Raw genomic sequence first — 20,181 nt, 5'->3', positions numbered from 1 at the left:
ACATGAAAATACTGATTGTAACAATTTTAGAATGTGTCAGTGTGCATTATGGGGATGGATGGGTTTTGAATTAAACTATATCAAGCTCTGAATTCTGGCTTTATAGTCCGGGATCTAAAAACATTCTAAAAAACATTCATTCATTCTTGAACTCAATACTTGGTTGGGGCTTAAAATATTCAATTTGGATTTTGAGTAAATAAATAGTCAAACTGTATAAATACTGTTTATCTCATGGTCTAGTTTAGTACAAGCAACCACAATCATTTGCAAGACCGCTGATGAGGGTCTTTGCAGTCTGTGATGATTTTGGTTGCCATGTTATCTCCTGCTGGTTGTTGGTCCCCTCTGTTTTATCAAGTTTAAAGTCAAAACAACTATCTACCAGGAGTTTATACAGAACGTCATGTTTCCATCTGCTGACAAGTTTTATAGAGACGCCAGCCGCAGTGCCAAAAACCCCCATAAATATTTGGATCAAATATTGGCCCAAAAAGCTGGACATGATATCGGTAACAATAAGCAAATCTGCGATCGGATTAATTCAGTTCAGCCCTGTGCTGTTCTGTGTTTACTTCTCCACATGACAGCTAGCAGCAGAGCTAATATACAATGGAGAAAGCTAAAAGCAGAGGCACAGCAGTGTTTGGACTACAACTGGACCAACAGTTTCTATTTATATGTTAGCAGATGTTTTGTAGAGTAAAAAGGTATGACAGAGATGATACTTTCTTTCACTCTCTCACACATTCACTGGTTTACCTTAACTCTCACAATGTTAGGTCATAGACCTTAATTAAAGCCAACCATAAAACCAAGTTCAGTAGATCTTTACATTTTTACATGCTGTAGTGCAATTTCTTGGAGTATTTCAAGTTCCTATACATCAATACAAGAGTTATATCCCACATTTTAATAGTTTGTATGCATTAAATCTATAGTAAGTACATAAATTGCTAAAAAGTGCAATAAACTACAAACAATTTATTTTTGTTTTTTATACACATTTTTCTAGTTACAGAAATTTCAGACTATAAAAGCAGAAAGTTTGCACAAAAAGGTTCCCAACCACATGAAATTTATTTTGAGTGTCTTCATAATTTCATTTTTAAGACACTAACTTTATATAAACTGCAGAAAAATAACAACAAAAATATTATTGTGCTTAAGAGAAATGCATGAAGTCATAAATGACTTTGTAAGGCCCTGTAGGGAAAAAAACAAACTTTAACATGAAAATAACATCACTTCCGGTTTCCGCAGGTAATGGCGGACACGTGATAGTTCCTGGTGACAACAGCTGATCAGATCGGCAAAGTATGTTTCTGGACTGTTTGTCTTTTTACACGATTCTTGCAAAGCCATAGTGGATGGAAAGTGTGACCTGGGAGAAGAGGAATGCATGATATGTAAGTACAACTCCTCCGTTTCCATATGTAAAGAAAAAAAAAAGTATTGCTGTAGCTTATTTAGTTGGAAGTCTACCGGGATTTAAAAATAGTTGGGATCGTGAACACTCCCGTGGGCTTAAAGGGGTTATAAGCATGAAGCTTGGTTTGGTGTAACACTTGGTGTAAGCATTTATTATAACGCGTTATTGTCAATATTATTAAACATTATAAATATTAAACATTATTTCACTGCAGCTGTCTGCTGTCAGCTGTACACCTGTGTCTGATGAGGAAAAGGAGAAACTGCTGTGACTGTGAATGACAGCAGTTTGCAACCTAATGACTTTCACTTCAATCTAAAATAAAACTAATGCAAATAAAATGCAATAATTCAATAACAAGAATATTTGTCCTGAATCTAGTTTCACATATTATTTCACTAACAAAATACCAAACATTGAGTAAATATATCTATTCTCAGATTTATTTGTTACATGTTATTTTGTTAGGTTAGTTTAGCGATACCTTTCTGCATTGAAATTTTAGGGAAGGTTGCCCCAATCAAGTACTGAATGAGTCCATAAACCTAGAAAAATCAGTCTTGAGATATTTCTGGCCCAGTCTTGACGTTTCAGCTTGTGTGTCTTGTTCAGTGGTGGTCGCCTTTTCAGCCTGGTATAAATGAACATACTCTTCATAAGTTGTTTTTTGGCTTTTTTTTTGACTGATCTTGGGAAATATAATAATTTGAGATACTGGAGTTAATGAATAAATAATAACCAAAGTTTAAACAACATTGATTTTAAACATTTCACTTTATATGCAATGAATATGGAATATATGATAATGTAAATAAAAAATTGACATTATTGAATTAAATCATAAAAAAAAAAAAGAAATTTAACATGATATTGAAATTTTTTGAGAGGGACTAGTTAGATGAGTAGATTAGCTTCCTGATTTTTTTTTTTTTAATCTAAACTAGGAATGGGCAAATCAGTGCTCACAATTTTTTTATATTATAAAAAAGAAATTTAACATTAATGGCAGTGTGGAGTGTAGTTAGACGATAACGCTTCTTTAATCCTTAAACTAGGAATGGGCTAATCCAGAGCATAGTCTTAATCATTAGCCTGCTTGAGTACCACTACAGAGTATTAGGCTACAATCCTGAATCTCAGATGAGAATGAGAGGAGCGTTCCCATAATTAGGCGCACATTTAATTGCACCTGTAATATCTGTTTTATCCATTTTATGTGTGGACAGCAGAGAAGAGAAGAGAAGAGAAGAGAAGAGAAGAGAAGGTGTTGTCTCGTCTCCTGTGAACACACCAGGTAAGATTAATTGGATATGTGTCTTTCCTTGCCTCTTAATGGGCACACTGCCAATTATAGGGAAAAGCAGGCAAATCCAAAGCTAAAATATAAACCCATGCTATAGTTTCATTCCTGTAATGCTTTTCCTTTATTACCCTGTCTGTCTATCTTCATTTCCTCATACCCTGATATCCTTCTTACAGACAAAAGTACCAACTTGGAATATTTAAGCAAACGAGACACTTGCATCAAAGTGACACTTGTCTTTACTGTTAAGAGTCAGCATTATTTGGATTTAGCTGAACACCCAAAGCTATTGCCATCAATGTGAAGAACTCTGTCACTGAGCACTAGTGGATCAGACACACTTGGCAGAATGAGTGCCCTCTAAATTGAACCATTTTATTCACATTTGCTGCCCTTGCTCCTACTGTGCCCCATGCAGTCTGGAAAATAATTAATTGGAGAATCTTTCAAGAGAACATGCAATATAAAAATACTCCGCAGACCGTGAAGGACTCTTAAACAACAAAGTTATTTTCTGGTGGTCATAAAGTGATAAATACAGTATAAAAACATGAGCTCAGGTTGAGGTAAATTGAATTCTCCTCAAGCTTTGACAAGGGAAACATAAAAATGAAAGATAACCATTCTCCACTGTTTTCTATTTTTCAAAGATAAAGAGTTTTAAACATGTTTGCTTTATGTGTGTCAGCAACAGACTTAAATAGCTGTTATTATTTATTCAAGTGGGATTACATGTTACATCAATGTAGCCTCCAATTTAACTCAGTGTAACTGTCCCTTTTGGTTCCACTGTTTTGATTTTTTTTCTGTGTGCTCTTTTTGTTTTTTTGTGCACATTTCCAGCAACTTCTGCCATTTTCTGACTCGACTTTTCTGAGTTACATTTATTCCACATTAGGTTAATTCATCACGTCCAACACAAATAGGATTTTTGTGTTTAGAGATTGCATGCCAGGGATTCGAGTTATTTCAGCATGACCTGTTATTCGCTGATCAGTTATAGTGGATGTTAGTACCTGACATTTGTTTTGTTGTGTTGCACCTGTTTTTGTTTGGTAAGGTAAAATATTTTAGGTAAAGGTTGGTGTAGTAGTAATTCATTTAGTGGAGCACTTTATTCAATAATTTCACAATTTATTTTATTATAGATATAAAATTTTGCATTTTATTTCAGTTATTGTTTGTAGACAGGGCACCAGAATCTGCAAAAAAATCAATATCGGCAGGTCACACTTAAACTGGAAAAAACTGGAAATCAGAATAGGTCAAGAAAGTTTTGTTGGAGTCACCAACTACATCAAAGTGAACACAGGAAGTAGATTGAGAAAAAAATAGAGGCAACTCAGAAAATTAATGACATAGAAACCTGAGTGCCAACTAGCATTTAGATACACTTGTAGTAACGTGTAGGCTGCATTGTAGGCTCTAGATATAAACTTAGCTTCACTCTGTTTTCCCTTAAGATTTCATATTTTGTTCATTATCCCTGGCATATCCAGTGGTTCACTGATCCTGTATTATAGAAGCGGTCCAAAATGTATTTATTATTTGAGCACAACAAAATCACAGCATGGAATTTGGCAGCGATTGCTCAAAGTGCAATTTGTTATTGTGGTTGCTGTAATATTAAGATATGTATTTGGTTTGTTTGTAATTCCTGTGATAAAAGCATTTTTGTTTAAAGGCGGAAAGTACCATGACTCCATCACTGATCAACAAGTAATGAACATAGACTGTGAGGGTAGTAACTGGTACAGTACAGTTGCTACCTCAGTGTTAAGGCAGCCAGCCTTATAGTTATGGTGGAAAACTGTACTCTGTAAATGTTATTTTTAAATGGAAAGAAAAATAAACAGGGACTTTCTGTTTATTACTGAGATTAAGTCATCATCCTCTGATTACTGTATTATTGTAGAGATTTTTCCTTAAAATATAAAGTGCTTTGTGGTGACTTTTATTGTGATTTGAAGCTATATAAATAAAACAATTGAACTGAAGTCAAGTCAATTGATTTAATCTTCAAGTTGTTTTTACATTTATAATTCGTTTTTTCCAAAAATCCCAGGTGAATGTTAGTGCATAGTTCTGTAATTGTGCCATCACCATATCGCTTTTAAACTATAGAATAAATCACTTGAAAATCAGCTTTAGCCATGAGGCTGAAATGAATCTTTTTTCTTTTGACTTTATTTGGCTTGACCTTGCCTTACACAGTCAAATACCTCTAAAACTCTCAATTTCATGAATTTTCACCAATGCAGTTGTGTTTACTTGTTCCACTCTGTTTAACAGCCACTCTACAACTAATGTCACTGCTGAGAAAAAGGGGTACGAAACAAAATAAAGGGCTTTAATGCTAAAGCTCTGCCAGCCAAGCAGGAAGGACTTTAGTGCAAAGAATTTTCATTGGTGTTGAGGCCAGATCGGAGTGCAACCAAGAGGACTAGTTTTAACATCCCATCCCAATTCTTCTTACTGATCATTTATTGACTTGTTTAGCCTCAGATTCGCTCCCTTTTTTGCCTAAATGGGGAAGAAATTGTGAGATGGAATCAGGTCTGGTGTCTCAGTGAAACTGGATACTATTTGAACAGAGAGGAAGGCAATGATGGTATCTAGGAAAAAAAGGGATAAGATTAGAAAGTGCTGTGTGACTTGAACAACCTTATCCCAAGGCTTGTTTAAAGTGAATTTTAATGTGCATCACATTGACAGATTGAGCTAGAGAAACACTTTTGGTTTGGTCAAAAGTCTGTGTGTATTGCATATTAAAACAGACAGAAAAGATAAGAAAAGTGAATAATATACATTATATATTAATATTTCTTCAAGCATTTGATATTTTATGATAATATAAGGGCAGTAAAACAAAATAAGTACTATAGAAGTATCAGTATGTTATATATGTGTGTGTGTGTGTGTGTATGAGAAATACTCCAAAAGTATTTCTTTTTCTTGAAAGATGCTGTTGATGTACAGTATGGTAATGAAAATCATGCTAATCAGGGCTAAAGAGAGGGCAGCCCACTGAGAGACTTATCAGCATCCCAACTTCAAAGGAAAGGGCTAACAACATGGGTCTGAGAGATATCTCCAAATTACTAGAGCAACAAATGAACATATGAAGGAATGGGGGATAATTATTGAATGAATAATATAAATTGCAGCCAGTGAATAAACAAGAAATGCTGGCACAATTTTTGGCATTTTTCCTTCATCAGAATATAAGGTACAGTGTCTAACTTGCAAGTGTGTACAGCCTTGTTAATATTATATGTTTACATTTTTTTCTTTTTTTTTAGTGTGCTTAGAGCGCCATAAAAGCAGATTTGAAGAAATAAAATGCAGTGTGAGTATGCTCACACCAGATTACTCTAACAGTTGTGTAGAGATCTGAGGATAGCGTATTTGAGAATACTGCAACACATTTGAGCTTGAAGTATGCCCCCTTTTTTGTTATATTAGCTTTGACTCTTATTTATTTTATTTTATTTTTTTAAAATTTTAACCACAAATTCAACTTTTGCTCAGATGGAGTAAAAAGCAGAAAAACCCACATAACTGCATAAGTAAATTCACTTTGAAGCCACACTCCAATCTTTTTTAGCAAGTAATCTTTGACTTTCCCCATGCACGCATTAGGTGGAGCTCGCAAGATGAAACATAAGGTAGCAGGTTGTCAAAAACTATTAATGTGGGTGTAAAAGTAATTTTATTGGCATCCCTTTGATAATCAAACACATTGTTGTGAAGTGTTTTCAGAAGATGCAGTTGCCTGTAGGGTGTTCAATTTGGTTGAAACATCAAAAAACCAGCACGCAGGAACATGGAGAGAATAGGGTCAAGTAGCTGTGATTTGAAATGATGAAAAGTAGCCTTTTCAATTTATTGTATGTCACTAAAGACTTAAGAGTTTACATTGCTATTACTCTGGCTTGATTTCAGAAATAGAAATAATAGGTATCATTTACAAAATGCAATAGTAAAAAATGTGATGTATTTCTTTTCTAGACGGCTTAATAATGACATATTTAAGTCAGATACAAGGTGCACGTACCTGCTGGCACACATACTTAATCCCTGATGGGTGCCTTAACCCACATCACAGGGAGCAAAAAGCAAAATCAGGTCAGGTCACGACACAGACAGAAAATCAATGAATTAGATGAACAGAGCTTCTGTATTAGACAAATGAGGTAAATTGAATACTTACTTAATCTATGTAATACCTTCAGAGTAACACTTCTTTAGCTCATTGCTATCACATATCCAGCCGCTCTAGTTTCCACTAGTTGTATTTCTTTACTTTGTTGTAAGATTTATAAAAGTAAAATAACATTTTTACATCAAGAAGTAAGAAACTGTTTTCTATTTAAAGCTCTGTTTTCAGAGACTACTTTACATTATTGCCCTGGTATGTATTACCATCAACATTACAACTTGTGCCATACACGGGATTATGTAAATAGTTAAATGCATTCCACCAGCTTTTCTGTATATAATATTAGTGGTGTACCTAGTCAAATACTTGAACAAAATAGAGGTGCATTTTGTAAATAATATTACCTAAGATTGGTCATTTATCAAAAAACATTATTCACAATTTTTAAAGATTTCCAAATAGCAAATCACCAATAGATCAATTTGTGAAATACACGTTTTTTTAGAGAGAGTGGAAGAGTAGATTGATACCACGCTCAGATCTGTCTGTTAATTATGTCACTGCAATCAGTAGACCTTGCTTGTCTTAGATTAAGGAACCGCTGTGTTAGGATTGTTCAGAGTTTTCAATACTTTGCCAACCAGTTCCTTGAAAGATCACAAATAAACATTTGTTTTCTTTTACCCTGTGCCAACACTGCACTGCATTGTTTTGTTCAATGACAAACAATGAGTTTTATTGATTTTATACTGAATTAATAAAGTATATGCATGTATGTATGTATTTAAACAAGTACACAATACTTATACAAGTGAAGAGAGTTTATGTTAATTCATTCAAGTTCATCCTAAGTTTCGTCCTTTTCTGGAGATTTTTACCTACCGAAACTTTTCGGTTCATCAGTCTAATAGGCCAAAAACTCTGTCATGTTCACTGGAGACGTGTTCATTTTAAGTGAGGTCCCACATGCACACAGAGGGACACCTGTCCGATTGGCTGCTTATCACTATGACATCGAAATATTCTACTATACAAGCCTGCTGTCAGCTTGATTCTGTCGCAGTTGACATTGTGAGGTAAGGGACAACAAAAAGCGAATGAACTTCAGCTGAGGCCCATAGACGTAATAGCACTGAGCTTGTTTTTCATTCCAAGATCATGGAACATGTCTTCTCTGATATTCCCTTCACTCATTCACCGATGTGATCATTTATTTATGGATCTAGCCAAGCAACCAACAGAGAATTTGCATCAACCTTCCTCATAGGAGCCCTGTCATATCTACATATTTTTAATAGCTCATAACTCAACAGTCCTGGCTTGACATTTCCCATCAAAAAGAAGCAACACTTCATCTGAGATCTAACTTTCTCCTCAAAACTTTAAGATTTATGTGCCATAACTCTTCAGTGCACTTTATTTCCCATATGTTTGATATCCTAAGATAAATTAAAATGATCAGTGAAATATATGTGTGTATGTAAAATAGAATAAAGGATCGAAATTTGCAGGGGAAAAAAACTCTCTCCAAACTGTGACACTGCTTTTTTCCATGGAGATTCCAAGCTTTTAATTTTCTGCCAGTTCTTGCACAAATTTATAGCATATGAAACAGTGTCTTTGTATCCGACTATTGTCAAACCTCTACAAAATAAAAAACATGCTTAATCATGTACGCAAACTAAGGAGATCATCGTGAGTAAAATAAAGCTATGAGAAAATATTTTTATATAAACTACAAGACAAACTTTAACGTATTTTAAGTATTTCAGTATTACATTTAGTGAGGCGGATAAATGTGCAACTCAAATCCACTATTCAGCTCCACAAAATACTTTAACTGTTACAACATTGAATACATCTGAAGCAGAAAATGTTACACAACAGTGAAAAACTGTTACAAATAAAAGATAACTTGCCAGATTAAAATATTTCTTTATAGTGGTCAGCACTGACAAGGTTCCGAAAGTTCCTTCATACCATAACACTTTTTACATTCAACGTCCTCACACACAGTTCTGTCATAAATTCATAGAAATTCTCAGTTTGCCTTGTAACTTTAAAATATTTAAAATATTACAGAGTTTTTCATAACCACCAAACTTTTCTCTAAATATCCAAACCAAAGCAAACAGGGCAGAAATGCTGCATATATCCACAGGCTTGGTGAAGAGTGAGTAGCTTCTTGCTGTGAGACCACAATGCTATCCATTGCAGCGTCAAAAACAAAAGGCCTTCAGCTTCAATTTTGAACCAATGATGCAAAAAATATTGCGCTGAAATAACTATAAAAAATATTTTTAGTTAATAGAACCCTGATGTTTTAGCAAACTTTCACTGTTAGGGATTACAGTGTTCTCTATGACAGTCCAAAACTAAAAAATTGTGATAGAAAAGGATATCTATGTTAGCAAGAAATGCATGAACAGTGAATTCTCTGAGAAAGGTCTGCCATCACATGAAAAAACATCTGATAAACACTGTTCCTTACTATGTTGTAGGATGTCCATGGCTAGCCTATTGCAATACACACATATATCACTTCCCCTCCAGCCGGCAGGAGAAAACAACTTCAACAGCCAAATGAATCAGGGGTGTAACAGCTTCCTGTCAGCTTTGATTTCAAGTATATATTTTAACCCAAAAATAAGGGAAGAAAAATATCATCAAAAATGGATACTAAAACCAAGATTTAGCTCTGATCCATATTATAAAGATACAGTACTGACAACAAAAAATTTCAATCAGAAAAAGTTTCCAATGGAAAACTACAACTATGTCATATACAAATACAAATCATCCTGAAAGGGTTAAAAAAGGCTGTAAACAAATGCGTATTACAATCCAAAAAACAGTCCTATATGAAGCTGTTGTTTGGTTTATTCATGTTACTGTTTTTAGGTTCAGAATAGGAGTATCTGCCAAGATTACTACTGCAGGTATTGTAAACTTCATGCTTCGAGTGCTTTGTGTACATTTGTATAAATACATTGCAGGGACAATTGTTTATTTGCACTGCAACAATGTGAAAGCTCTCCAGTTATTTAAGGACAAAACGCAAGTGTTTCTCAGAGTAAACCATTTGATTTTAGGATTACAACTTGATCTGTGAATAAACTAAGGGCTGCAGTCTTAATCCTCAAGCTTTTTATGGAGTCACACCTTTTTTTTTTTGGAAGCTGCCATTCCCATTTGGGATTCAGGGTGCCTTCTGTGGATTCAGGAAGACATATGCCAGCATTCAATCCAAAGCATTTTTTTCCACAGGTGAGAGCCTCACTATTGGTTGCTCCATCTTTAAGTTAAGTGAATCCTAATTCTAATCAAAAATATCTATTGATTTTCTTAATTCTTAAAGAGGCACAGGAAATGCAGTGCAATTAGTGTTAGAAGTGCAATTAGAAGGTCTCCAAAACATTTTCTGTATTTCGGTTTTCTCATCTATGGCTTATTTTAAGTTTTGCAAAAACAGAACAAGGGACAGTGAGCTACTAGAATAAGAAGTAAGTGTTGCATTTACGTTTTTTAAAATCATTTATGTAGCAAAGTAACCACTTAAAATCCACCATCTCCCCATTTTCAAGTCATAGATTGTAAGTTAATGTGTAAACCAAACACTGATAACATAAGTAAGTCAAGTATGGAGATGGTAGTGTAATGTTGGGGTGCTTCACAGCTTGAAGGTCAGGGCGACTTACCATAACTGAGGCAAGTCACACTGTCACCAAGCCTGTCTCTAATAATCAGCTATGTACCACAGGCCTTCATGCTGACAGTAGTTAAACCACTATTTAAAAAGCTAGCCACCTGATACTAGCTCTCTTAGCTAACTATAGGCGAATCTCCAGCATTCTTTTTATCTCAAAAATTCTCGAAGTAGTTTTTCAACAGGAATGGTTTCACTCAGGTTTCAGAATTGGTCACAGTACAGAAACAGCATTAGTGAAGGTTAGAAATGATCTTCTTATGGCCTCTGACGGTGGACTCATCTGTGTGCTTGTCATGCTAGACCTCAGTGCAGCGTTCGATACTTTTGACCATAATATTTTATAACAGCAATTGAGTGTGCTGTAGATATCAAGCTTACTGTGCTGCAGTGTTTTGTATCATATCTATCTAATAGACTGTAATTTGTTAATGTAAATGGAGAGTCCTCTTCACACACTAAGGTAATTATGGACTTCTATAGGGTTCTTTGCTAAGACCATTTCTGTTTATTTTATACATGCTTCCCTTAGGCAGTATAATTAGAAGGCATAGCATACATTTTCACTACTATGCTATGAAGATAATGCCCAACTTTATCTATCCAAGAAGACAGGTAGCACACACCAATTAGTTAAACTGCAGGAGTGTCTTAAACATAAAAACCAGATGCTTACTCTGGATGACATGCTTACTTTGAATTACTTTATTTTAGCTTCTAATAACACTGAGTAATCTTGTAGTAGTTTTTGACCAGGATATGTTCTTAAATGTGCATATTAAGCAAATGTGTAGGACTGCTTTCTTCCATTTGGACAATATCTATAAAATTATAAACATCCTGACTCAGAGGGATGCTGAAAGACTAGTGTGTGCATTTATTATAGACTGTGTTCCTCAAACTATTATTAACAGGATGTCCTAAAAACTTCCTAAAAAGCCTTCAGCTGATCCAAAATGCTACAGCAAGACTACTGACGGGGACTACAAAGAGAAAGCACATTTCTGCCATACTGGCTTTTCTTCATTAGCTCCTTGTTAAATCTTGAATAGTCTTGAATAATCAGGCATATTTTAAAGATCTCATGGTGCTGCCTCACCACAATAGATCACTTTGTTCTCTGAGGTTTACTCGTAGTTCCTAGGGTGTTTAAAAGTAGAATGTGAGCCAGAGCCTTCAGGTTCCAGCCGCAGTTCCTGTGGAACAAGCTCCTACTTTGGATTTGGGAGACAGACACCCTCTCTAGTTGTAATATTAGGCTTAAAACTCCTTTATGATAAAGCATATAATTAGTCAGGTGGCCCTGAATCCTCCTTTAGTTACGCTGCAATAGGTCTAGGGTGCTGGGGGCTACCCATGGTGCACCAAGTGTTTCTTTTTTTACTCACCTTTTTTAATGCACCTTTAATTTAATCATTAGTTATTTTTAATCTCTGTGTAGGGATGGGAATCGAGAACTGGTTTTTGTAGAGAACCGGTTTCCAGTTGTCCAATTCCTTGAATCGTTAGTTTCCCTGCCCATCAATCGTTTCTTATCGATTCTTCTTGCTATGATCAGCTGATTTCAGTTTGTGTCTGACGGAGGAGGAAAATAGTGGCACATTAAAACCTAAAAGAGAATTATGGATTTGATCAACTGGTCCAAGAATGCAATTGACACCCTTTCTCAACAAGAAGTCTGGGCTCGGGTGAGCCTGAGTGCTGAGGATATCTACCCATTTGGAACCATGATAACAGGGTTCTTGCTGATCGGAGTTGGCTTGGCCCTGGCTTATCGAAGAATTAAGGAAGCAGAACCGGCTGTTCAAACCCCCACAAGGCTGCCCGCTGGGATTAAAATGATGGGACGAGGCGTGAGTTTCTCAAAATGGGCTCATTGAGTGCAGCACGGATAAGATCTTGGAGAAGCTTACGGCTGCCGTGAATACTCAGAATAAGACCTCTGAGTGCAAACTGGATTACATCTTGAGGGGCTCGCTCGAATAACACCTTTGAGCGCAAATTGGATCACATCATGGAGAAGCTCTGCTGTCGTGAGTTCTCAGAATCGGCTCTTTGAGTTCAAGAATCAGAATCACGGCTCTTTGAGCAGACCAGTGTCGGACTGTTAGAACAGCTTTGAAATTCAACATCATGGAGCCAGACCGAAGTTTGATAACATCATTTTATGTTTCCGAGGATAGTAGCTCACGGAGCAGAGCTCCAGATTAAAACTGCCCAAGGCGGCGGTCAAAAGTTGAGCAAAGATGCAAACTCAGTGTTGGACTAAACTGATACTGATACTGTGCAAAGGACAGCTTTGAAATTCATATGAGTTTGATAGCTTGTGCGCACATGCAATCTACTGTAAAAGCAACCCCCAAAAACCATCACTGCCAGTGTAGCATGATAACGGATGATGATGGCCAGCCGTTTTCTCTGGCGTAGCCAGCTGTGTAATTTACATTGAGTCTCACATTATTACATTAATGCTGGAGAACTAGCAAACAACATGTGGCTGTCTTCTTGTTTGATGGCAGATACTCCCACCCTGGCCAAAAAGGCTAAAACGACCAAAGAAAAAGTGGAAAACACTGAGGTTTTTGGACAAAGTTTGTGTTTTTCCATTGTTTAAGCTTCCCATTCAAGAGTGAGGCCACCTGCCCTATAGCTGGAAGACTGTTTACTTAACCTGGCAGGAGGTTTTTGGACACTGTCTCAGCTTTAACTCTGTTTGACACATACACACACACACACACAGACATATATACATGCAGATAAACACAACGATCCCCAATCCCCTCCAAAACCACCATCACTTCATGCGACTTATTCCAGCTGCAGATGCTGACGGTGGATCATTCTATGCAAGGGGTTGGCTGGAAGACTGTTTACTTAGCCTGGCAGGCGAAGGACACTGTCTCAGCTGAACTCTGGACACGTACACGCACACAGACATATATATACATGCAGATGTACACTCATCCCCCTCCCCCAAACGGCCACTCGCACGGTGGATCATGGAGACCAGCGAGCAGGTCCGGATGTACTGTCTACATCGCTGTCTCTCACCCTTTACCCACCCCTGTTGCTTGTCATGTGTTTCTTTGGTGTATTAAGAGTTTTTTCATGTGCTATGTGCAGAGTTGTTTTTTTTCTGTTCTCAAACTGATCTCCCTATTGGAGCTCAGTCTGGGGGCAGTTATTTTTTCTCCTCCTCTTTCCTCATGTGGTGCATTTTCCATTGTTATACCTCTCTGACCTGTCTTCCCCATGTGATGTTTTTGTGTAATGTATGTATGGTCGGAGGGTAAGATGGCGCCGCCATTGCGTGCAATAGGTTGGCAGCCTTAACATGAAATTTCCCCTTGTGGGACTAATAAAGGTATATCAAATATCAAATTTCCCAGCGTGGATATGAACATTGCTTTTTTAAATTTATTTATTTTGCACAAAAGGATGAGGCCGCGAGGGTAAAGTGGAGACTGCTCCAGGACAGAAACAACTGCATTATACTGTTAATGCAACTTTGGCTCTTCGCAAGCACCTGCACAGCCAAGAACCCAGAGTAATGTAAATGCTGACCCAGCATCATGAAAAAGTGAGCTGTCATTTGTGGTGAAGCCAGCCACTGCTGAACTTCAACAGGTAACAAACTGATGAGCAGTCAGTCTGCAGCCTCCGTTTCTACCTGTTCATGTTTCTAAAGTAGAATCACTGTGGCGATTGCTGTAAAGTCTCTTTGTGCTGGTTTCCATCTTTGCTTTGTGCTATCTGCTTTATGCTTGCTTTATTCAAATGCTAAGAGAAAGATCACATGTGTCCTCATTAGGATAGGGATTTGTGTTGGTGTGTGGGGCTGTGGCCTCAGGTTTATATTGTTAAATGGTGATTATGAGATGGTGTGTTTCAGATCATTTTACAGAGTAACATGAAAGTAATGTAACGACTAGTATAATGAATGTCTTTTTCTCCTGGGTGCAATTAACTAATGTGCTGCATTACTTAAGAAAAGTGTTTTCTGTAATAACGTTTTTACTTTAGTTTTATTGAGTAATGATCATTATTGAGTAATGACTGATCACAACAAAGAGGGGAAATACCTTCAACATGCACAAACATTTGACCACACAGCATGTAATTAATTTGCATGAATGTAATGTCTTTGATATGCTTCTTAGAGATGGGGAGCCAATGAGAATCGCTAAGCGAATCCATAAGGAATTGAATAAGTGATATCAATAATGGAATCGGAATCACTAAATTCTTAACAATTCCCATCTCTATCTTTGTCTCTCTTTCACAACGTGTCTTTGTCCTGTCTTCCTTCCCTCAACCCCAACCGGTCGCCGCAGATTACTGCCAGTGTCTGAGGCTGGTTCTGGTGGAGGTCTTTCCTTTCCACTGTTGCCAAAATGATTGCTTAAAGGGGGTCATATGATTGTTGAGGTTTTCTCTGTTTTACTCATTGCATTATTGTAGGGTCTTTACCTTATATTATAACGTGCCTTGAAGCAACTGTTTTTGTGATTTGGCGCTATGTAAATAAAATTGAAATGGAAATAAACTGAGATAGAAAATTCTACAGACCATGTGGAGTAGTTATTCTTTTGATTAACTGTGATGGACCGAGCAGTGAAAGAAACTTAGGCACAGGTTAAAGTCCAAAAAAAATGATTGTTTTATTTAACCCAAAAAACATAATTGGTTAAATCATGCAAAAAGAATCAAAATCTTGGGCCCATAAAAGAGGTCAAAATAACAGAACTCTACTCAGAGTTGACAACACTACTGATAACTCAAACAAACTGACCTCACTTAATGAGACAAAGGGGAAACTTAAATAGTGGCTGATCAGCCCACAAAAAACACGAGAAGGGGTAAAACACACAAAACCTAACTAAACCTAACATAATGAACTCCAATTCCCCCCCATGGTCCCGAGTTATGGCATGAACCAATTTGCAGTCTTCCTTTAAAGCTCGCTCCGCCCCTTTTCCACCTTTTGGCTCCTCAATCAAGGGACTGGAACAACTGCAACTAAGGTAACTCAGAAAACAAAAGATTAATCATACATAACAGTGTAAACTAAAATGTGCGCACTTATTTTAGAATGCAGTGTTATGTGGATATGTGAATTAATTCTAAACCAAAACCAGTTATTTATTGTCCTGTAAATTAATTCCTATATTTAAAGAAAGACAAATGTGAATGCAAAGTTACTTATAAGCCTCTACACTAACATGGTGGGTATTACCACTGTGTGGCTGTAAGTGCAGCCATCACATTAACTGAGGAATGAAGAAGAAAATAACCTAAACATAAACCTACACTTAAAAATCCATAAGGATTAACACAATTTTTACAGATATTTTTCTGCAGGAAGGTGATTGAACATATTTACATGACATTTAATAAAGATTAAGCCTGAAGATGGTGACATAGGCTACCACACAGCTGTCAGGTGGCTCAGCCTGGGTAAAGTGCTAAAAAGAGTGTGGGACCTGATCAGCTGACCTCTGGTATGCAGTTTTCCCAAAAGAAAAGAAACTAAATATTCCCAAACTAAAGAAAAAGGCAAAAACTCTCAACCAGCATATTCAAGAGGGTGAGACTTAATTTTTTTCCTCTCTATTCTTAACTTTTAAGAATTGCTTAAAAAAAATAGCAGGAGCAACTGCAACAGGCTGCAAAACAGGATGACGCATACACACTTTCAAAACTGCACCAGGAGTCTTTTTGTCAACACAAAAGAGATAAATTGGCAACAACTGACAAAAATAATGATTTTAAATATGAATGAAAACACTGCAATTGAGTCACACCTGGTATGTCAAAGAAAACTGTGTACCTGGATTGCAGTTACAGCCCTAACTGCATTAAAAGCCTCAAAGAAAATGGTTAGAAGTCACACCTGGAACACCCCCCCCCCCAAAAAAAACAATACAATAAAGTAACACTGACAAATATCCAGCCAAATGCAGAAATTTAACCCACAGAGTAAATTATTTCACAGTGACTTTATAGGCTTAATTCATTAAACCCTTGCTAGAGTGCCTCTTAGAGATTCAGCATGTTTTCTTTGTGAAAGTCAGCTGCAGGTAAACTGGTCCCTGGCATTTCAGATTTTTTTGTCCCCTTGCGGTAAAATACATGTAAAAAGCACAACATGATGTTGTCAGGGAAACCTTCATTTGTTATTTGCATGAATATGTCAGCCCTTGTTCTTTTCTATATGAGTGACAGGAAAAATATTCAGAAGTGCTTTGCAGTTGTTGGCTTTATTGTGACACCATGAAGTATGGCCAAAGTCAGACTACTGGGTTTGATCAAATCACAGAATACACTGGAATACATATTGTGTATGTTTTTTTATTTATTTAGTTTTTATGTTCATATAAAATTGGCGCTTTTTCAATTTGCACCAGATTTGATTCTAATTTGATTCAAGTTTATTTCTGTTGGTTTTCCAGCCCAAATACTCTGAATAAATAAATATGTCACTTTACTTTTAGTGCTACTTTATCATTATATGGTATATCAGCTATGCATAGATAAGAGCATGTATGTGAATACGACAAGGAGTATGAATATGTGTGTGATGGTTTGAACCTGTGACGAATTAAATAGTGTAGTAACTTGGATATTGCCCATTGCCAAAGTGCAAAGACTGACAATTCATTTTGTTCTCTGAGAAAGGAACATCAATGTGATGTTAATCACTGAAGTCATTTATTTCCCTTAAACTCTGGAGCCAGCTGGAGACTGCAGCAATAACAGCACTCTGATAGCCCTCTCCATAGCCACTCAATCAGGATATTAATTGCCCAGCTATGTCTGGCTGTTATCAATCTCTACCAATCACACTTTATTAAATAAAGATGCAATTACCTTCTGGAACACACTCACTTATAACACTTTATCATTATGTATCTGCAGCTGACAACTCTGCAACTCTGTATATAGATATATATAGATGATCAGCTTTCAACGGATGCACCTCTTTCAACACTAAACACAAAGTCAAGGCTTTCTAGATAAACTCCTTTCATCTGGCATTAGGTGAATTTGAGTACAAGCATAATAAAGCTTATACTCACCCCACCTGTGCAATAGTTAATACTGTAAAGAATGGTTGCTTTCCTGTCCCCATATACCTCATCATTTGCTTTCTGTCCTTCCCACATCCACAGGGATGACTCAGTAGTTCGCCCCACACTATGCAGATTATTTAGGGGCTGAATTAGGATCATTTTAGTCTGCTTTACTGTCTGTATAAAAGTGTATTAAAAATATAATGAAATCTTTTTTCTTTAGGTTTCTTACATAACATGTTAAAAGGAAAAAAAAACAAAACACTTGGTTAACAGTTGATTGTCAATTTCAAGCACTTTGGAGCCTTAGAGTATGTGTTTAGTTTTATGTTAGTAAAGTGCTTAGAAGTTTCTTGTCTACAAAGAGAATGTTTAATTGGTTTGAGGAGAAGAAATGTAGCACATAACTGAAGTTCTGCTGCGTGCTTTTCAGACTGCCACTAGAATCTTTGTTTCAACTAAACTGTATTTGTCACATTATTTTAAGAATTTTTTGTGTTTTTTGTTTCTTTGTTTTTGCTTTTGTCCACAGAACTTATACCTCCAGAACTTGAGCACCACTGTATTTACATCAAAGTACAAGAGACAGTTATACTATATTATGTCTGTGTTCTTTGTGTGTGTCAGTGATCATACAGGATGATTACTTGAATGCAACTAAGGACTCCAGATGTCTTTATTTGAGCTTTGTTTTGTGGCTTATACACATGTTTGTATAGGTTTATAGAGCCCTACTGTTTCTTTTCAGTTTGTCAACCCTGTAGACAAAAGGTTGAAACAATGGGACAGAAAAATGTAGAAAAGGTGAGCATGTTCACATTATCTCTGAAATGATTTCACTTGATGTTTCACATAGCCTTTGAGCACATACACAATTGAATGCTGGGTTCAGTTTAATTGCTTTTGTGCTGTTATCATCCTCCCACAGAATGGCTTTTATCAAAATCATTATCTAATAGCTGAAAAATTCTGCTTAAAACCCGCACAGCTAGCCACAACTCACTCATATTCTGTTTCATGGTAGCTTAAATGATCCACATCCATTTTCCTCCCACACCCTCAGTTTCCTCACTGACATTGCAGTTAACATAACGGTGCAGCACAGGACCATGACTGCAGAATAAAAAAGGAGAATATCTGTACTTAATTTCAATGTCAGGGTTCATTTGTCATTATGCTGGCCCTCCTATTGACCTTGTATCTGTGGATGACTCCATGACAGTAGCTGACAGAGTGCAATATTTCCCAATTACAATCTTGCCTTTAAATCACCTTCTGACTGTCCTATCTTTGAACGTGGCAAAAGATAATCTAATATGTAACAAATGGTAGCTTATGTCTAAATTATTTAGAAATGCAATGCCCTCTTATGTCATTCACTTTTACATAATTTCAGTTAGAGTTAATATACTTTCACAACAAAGTATAAAACAGTTACAAAATGGAAAATACAATCATGTGGAAAAGAAAGTTTTCATAGGACTGACTGCATGAGTACATTCTTACTCCTCCCATAGTAAAATGTAAGTAAGATGATAACTAACATCAATGTGCTGCTAATCAAATGCACTTGATTAATTGATCATCACCAAGTTTTAGCACCTCTGTAGAAGGAGAAGTTTGGAAGTTGGTCTAGAGCATTCAGGTGAGTGTTAATACAATCTTCCGAGGAGTGTACATGCCAGCAAATTCACCACAAGGTCAGACAGTGCAATACTCAGAGAAACTACACAAAGCCCAAGAGTGGCATCTCAGATGCCACAGGCCTCAGTTAGCATGCTAAATGTTAAAGTTCATGACAGTACAATTAGAAAAGGCCTGAATAAATATGGCTTGTTTGGAAGGGTTACCAGGAGAAAGTATATTCCTTCTAAACAAAATATAGCAATCCTCTTAGGTTATCAAAGGTACATCTGGGATGTACATTGTAATCCCAAATTTGGGATGGTTTTCCTGCTATAGATTCTGGGCACCTTGTATTATAGAATGAATCCATCTGACCGACAGCTAAAGCTTGGCCTAAACTATAAACCTAAACCCATCAGGACAATGGTCCCAAACACACACAGAGAGACTGGAGTTATACCAAAAACAATTACTTCAATTTATTACTGCAAAAGCTGGTTCTAAAAGCTCATGAGGTATACTTAAATATACACAGAACTCCAAAGAGTGCTGTGAAACTTTGAAAGTTTTGCATTTACATTCAATGATACTGATGCATATTCTTTTGAGACTTCAATGGGACATGCCACTCAAGCAGTTTAGGTTGATAATTATTGGGTAAAGGTTGTATTTTAATCCAAAATGACAAAACACCCAATCCAAAGATCCTTTTTGAAGCCTAGCCAAGTATTTTTGGCATGTTTCACCAACCAAGTAGTTTTGGTGCCTTTAACTATCCAAAAGTGAAGCAACTTTTTGATAAGACACAGGTACTCAGAAATACGAGGTGAAACAAATACTAATCAGTTCTTGAAAAAATAAAAAAAAAACCCAAAACCC

General features: G+C 36.5%; 1 long non-coding RNA gene across 2 annotated transcripts in view; it reads left to right on the top strand.

The window, feature by feature from the left end:
- The first annotated feature begins 1,283 nt into the window (after positions 1-1,283).
- LOC120435372 overlaps positions 1,284-20,181 on the top strand; it is a 63,307-nt gene continuing 44,409 nt past the window's right edge. The window contains exons 1-2 of one of the 2 annotated variants that reach the window (XR_005609681.1): positions 1,284-1,409; positions 2,662-2,726. This is a non-coding gene — a long non-coding RNA (uncharacterized LOC120435372). Of the gene's footprint in view, positions 1,410-2,658; positions 2,727-20,181 lie in introns of both variants that reach the window. The other variant, XR_005609680.1, reaches the window with a different exon arrangement.

Source organism: Oreochromis aureus, linkage group 20 (assembly GCF_013358895.1).
Source record: "Oreochromis aureus strain Israel breed Guangdong linkage group 20, ZZ_aureus, whole genome shotgun sequence".
Classification (NCBI taxonomy): Eukaryota; Metazoa; Chordata; class Actinopteri; order Cichliformes; family Cichlidae; genus Oreochromis; species Oreochromis aureus.
The sequence above is the reverse complement of the archived record's forward strand: the minus strand, read 5'-3'. Positions and strand labels throughout refer to the sequence as shown.